Here is a 5,008-nt window from a genome sequence, read left to right as displayed (position 1 = left end):
AACAAAATCTTTTTTTTTTTACAACTTCCTACATAGAGAACAAATAAATAATCGCTATAAGTCATATACTGTACATCAGGATTGTATGTTCCTTGGTTGTGTCACATTCCTCCCATGGTAATATGGAGTTATATCATTTAAAAAAAATATTCTGTTTATATATGTGCCTCTATATATATATATTTATATCTATATATACTATATAAGTAAGAAATCCAGAAACATTGATCAGATACAGGAAGATTATATACAGCTCTCTCAGGTTTTACCTCTCTCGTTAAGTGCAGTAAGATGATGTTTTGGCTTCGCCTAATACTTTGTAATAACCAGGTGTGTAGATACCGCGTTTCCCCGAAAATAGGACACCGTCTTATATTTTTTTTGGCTCAAAAAAACCCCACTAGGTCTTATTTTCGGGGGAGGTCTTATTTTTATTTTTTTAATTGAAAATACCAAATGGTAGGACCCCAAAACTTGTCCTTGATTTTTAATTCAGTATGGCAGCCCTCAAGATTGCAGTGCATTCTGGGTCTTATCAGCACCTCGTATTCATAAGGATCCTTGTCATACACAAGCTAACATTTCTCCAACAGAGGGGCCAATGTTTGTTCTAGAACAGTTAGAAATAATGACCGAGAGTGAGAGAGACAAACATTAGAGGACACCTGAGCATCACAGCTATATGAACTTGTTGGGCATTCCTTTTCAAACCCATTTTGGAGATGCCCCCCATGGCCAATAATATGGAGTTGCCTCCCTGCCCCTCATGGCCATTAATATGGACATGCCACCCCCTAATGGTCATTAGTATAGAACAGAATCCCTCCCATGGCCGTTGAAATTGAATTGCCCCCCTATAGCCATTAATATAGAGCTGCCCCCTCCTTCCATGGCCATTGATATGGAGTTGTTTCCTCCTGGCCATTAAACATAGAGCTTTCCCCCTCTCATAGCCATTAGTATGACGTTGCCCCCCCTCCATGACCATTAAAATGGAATTGCCCCCCCCCCATAGCCATTTAGAGCTGCCCCCCCTCTTCCATGGCCATTAACATGGAGTTGCCCCCTTTGTGGCTATAACATCCCCCACTCTTCCGGGAATGCTAGATTTTGGAGGGTGTCTGTGGGACTTTGTACCCATGTGTGAGGTCAGGTACTGAGGTTGTGTGGGAAGGCCTGGCTCACAATAAGCGTTCCAATTCATCCCAAAGGTGTTCAGTAGGGATGAGGTCAGGGCTCTGTGCAGGAAACTCGAGTTCCTCCACGCCAAGCTGGTCAAACCATGTCTGTATGGAGTTGGCTTTGTACACAGGGGACAGTCATGGTGAAACAGAAAAGGGTCTTCACCCAACTGTTACCACAAGGCTGGAAGAGCACATTTGTCAAAAATGCCAATTTATGAGGTCAGGTACTGATGTTGGATGAGAAGACCTGACTGACAATCATTGTTCCAGTTCATCCCAAAGGTGTTCAGTAGGGTTGAGGTCACTCGAGTTCCTCCACACCAAACTGGTCACACCATGTCTTTATAGAGCTGGCTTGGAACAGAAAAGGGTATTCACCAAGCTGGTCACACCATGTCTGTATGGAGCTGGCTTTCTACACAGGGGACAGTCATGTTCAGTAGGGTTGAGGTCAGGGCTCTGCTCAGGACACTCGAGTCCCTCCACACCAAGCTGGTCACCCCATGTCTTTATGGAGCTGGCTCTGTACACAGGGGACAGTCATGGTGGGGAACAGAAAAGGATCTTCACCAAATTGTGACCACAAGGCTGGAAGAGGACAATTGTCTACAATGTCTTTGTATGATGGAGTATTAACAGAACCTTCACTGGAGACAACTGAACCTCATTTGTAGGGGGTCCACATATTTTTGGCCTTATGGGTAGATGTAATGGTCAGGTGACAACAAACCTTTGGTTCACAATTGGCGTTCCAATTCACCCCAAATTCTAAACATTCGATAATGTCATCAGAGGCTCGTAGAATGTCGTCCAAAATTTAATTTAGTTTTAACATTTTATTTTGGAAATAAATGGAATTTCTCCAACAGAAACCACATTCATTGTTAGAATATTCGTCCATTCCAGAAAAACCTTCCGTCCCGCTCCTTCATCGGGTTTTTTTTCCTCCATCATTGCTGTCGAAAAAAGGAAATTCTACACGTGTATGGCCAGATTTAGCGTTGTTAGCCTGCAACAGAAAGTGTTGTTTCTGGCAGGATCTCCGGGCAACACATGCATAACAGAGCAGAACTGCACCCTCCTGCCCTTTACAGAAGGGATAGGCAAACTCCGGCCCTCCAACTGTGGCGAAGCTACAAATCCCATTAGACATTGCAAGACTTTGACAGCCACAGATACGACTCCCGGAGGCAGATGCATGATGGGATGTGCACTTTCACCACAACTGGAGGGCCTATCCCTGCTTTACAGCCAACAAGCTCATCATCATCAGATGAGACGCTGGTTCTTTTTAGTCACATTGGTCCAAATGATCAGCTTGTGTATGACATGTACAGGGAGTAGAACCATCAGCCTGCAAGCATGTACTGATCTCCGTGACTTCTTCAAATGGTCCTTATTCCTAAATTATTATTTTTTTTTATCACAGTGACTTCATTAATACAAAACTCCCACGGACAGTAATATATGGAGACGCAGGACAAGTTTATCGGGTCACTTTCCCATTTACAAATGGCGGAATCAGAACCCAGGGAACGGCGTAATTATCACAGTGAAACGCTAACTAGGGGAGGTCCGCTACCAGGAATCCTTCATCACAGTGATATGGAGAAGCCCCTGCTAAGCATTTGGGTTTTGGTTCTTGGAAGTGGGGAATTAAATTACAGGGCACGCCAGTTATATATTAGGATCACCCAAGTGAGATGGGGGGAGGGGAGAAGATGGCCGTTCATTATCATGAGGTCTGACATTTTCACAGCAATTGTGAAATTGAGGAACCTCCAGAGTCCTCCTCAGACACAGCCCGGCTAATGGGGCAGATAGATTTCATCACAGGTATACCATTGTATATACTTTTATATACTTGTACATAATACTTCTAATTTGAGACTGGATTCTTGCATAAGCCCAACCGTGACTGGTTTCCAATGGACAAAATATGACCATCACCCAGTCGGGCCTCTAATGTCTTCTCCTATAACTATTTAACTGCATATTGTCATATCATTTCATTTAACCCAGGGGCTGGCAACCTCGGCCCTCCCATTGTGGTGCAACTACAATCCCCATGAGGCATTGCAAAACTCTGACAGCCACAGGCATGCCGGGATTTGTAGATTCACGCAGCTGGCAGGCCAAAGTTGCCTACCCCGGCATGACGGCTGTCATTTCTGTGCAGAAGGCATTGGCTATAGGAGCGTATTGGAAAAGGGAGACATGTCAGGGTTTGGTTTGCTAAAGGCAAATAGGCTGTTCATTGTGCTAGGCAATTCGAGTTCCACCGAGCAAACGTTCACAGAGATTGGCAGGGAAACTGATTTATAAATAGACCCCCTAAATATATGTAAAGGAAAATGTTTTTGTACGGAGGGGGGAAGGGTTAGACTCTGTGCTAAGACTTAAAAAAAATCCTTCACTTCATAGTTGTCATGAGAGCAAGAGGTGAGGAGGAATCATCAGATGTACTGGTGGACTTCCTCTCACCTTGGGGAGAGTTCCTCTTACTTGCTGCTTCACCAAGACAGGAAGTGAAGGGATATCACCCCAGCATGACACAAACAGCATAGAATATTCTGATCGGGCTTTTAACTCTTCCTTGCTGTAGCCACAAAAAAAAAAGGTTTTGGCCATACATAAAGGCCGGGCTTTTGGGGGGAACCTACACCGAAGCAAGTAGATAAAACGTATCTTTACAATGAGATCTTTTTGTTACATTGTTATTGTTTATGTTCTTATATAAGAAGTGATTACCAGAAGATCCATTTAATCTACTTGTTTGCAGGCGGTGTATCTTAAAGGAGAACTATTCCCCTGTGTAAAAATTCCTGCAGATGTGGCGCCGTGTCGTATTACTAACCCCCGGGAGTCTTCTTCCAGCTTATTTATATACTTCAGTATAGCGGGTTAGGAAGGACTTGCTCTGATAATTGGGGTATTACTGCGCTCTGGTCTGATCTATGGACTCTGCACATAAAATAAGTCACCTATACTGTCATCTCTGAACATTCCTGCAAGTAAAATGTCCCCTGTGACTGAACGCGGGTGAAAACTTTTATTCCTATACATTGTAAATTTTGGGCCGTTTTGACATTTTTCTAGCAAAGTATCTTTATGTCGCAGCGAGTATTCCCCGGCGGGTTTTGCATCACTTCCCTAGCAACTTGCTGCTGGAGAGCCGCGGGTGACATCGTGCCGTAAGGAGGTCCCGCCAGCGAGCGATCATCGTAAAGGTTCCCTCGTGAAAGTGACACAGGAGACTTTGCCGCAAACGGTAAACAAGAAACAAACCCGACCTCAGATAGCATCATATTACAGATGTTGGAAGAACAGTGTGAACAGCGCTCTTTGTATTGGATTATCCACCTCGGTCCAGTCTTACCGTCCCCGTCAACAGGTTTCACAGCGAGAGGATTGACACCCTGGAGAGAAACGACGAGACATTCTGTCTACAGACTAACATTGGTTATTATAAATGAGACGGAAGTCACAGGTTAGTGGCACTAGAATCACAGTGGAGAGATCGATCATCCTGCAGTGACTGTCAGTAAGTTTTTTTTGTTTTTTTTTATAGATCCCGAGAAATCTGGCGTTGACGGAAAAGCCACCTTAAGTTGAAGCATCCGAGAAACATGGTGGGCTCAAGTTGTCCTCGCCCCCGGCAGCGCAGTTCGGAAAGCCGCTGTTTGCAGGATGCCCAATAAACGTCTTAAGGCACTAAGGAGGCTGAGCCCCGACTGGTCCTCCCGGAACCTCTCCTCCTCCTCTTCTAGGAATTCCATGACAAAATAAAGTCAGTAATGATCAAAGGTGACCAGAATGCTGTA

The sequence above is a fragment of the Nanorana parkeri genome, unplaced genomic scaffold, assembly GCF_000935625.1.
Source record: "Nanorana parkeri isolate BGI_ZX_2015 unplaced genomic scaffold, ASM93562v1 scaffold2165, whole genome shotgun sequence".
Taxonomy (NCBI): Eukaryota; Metazoa; Chordata; class Amphibia; order Anura; family Dicroglossidae; genus Nanorana; species Nanorana parkeri.
The sequence above is the reverse complement of the archived record's forward strand: the minus strand, read 5'-3'. Positions refer to the sequence as shown.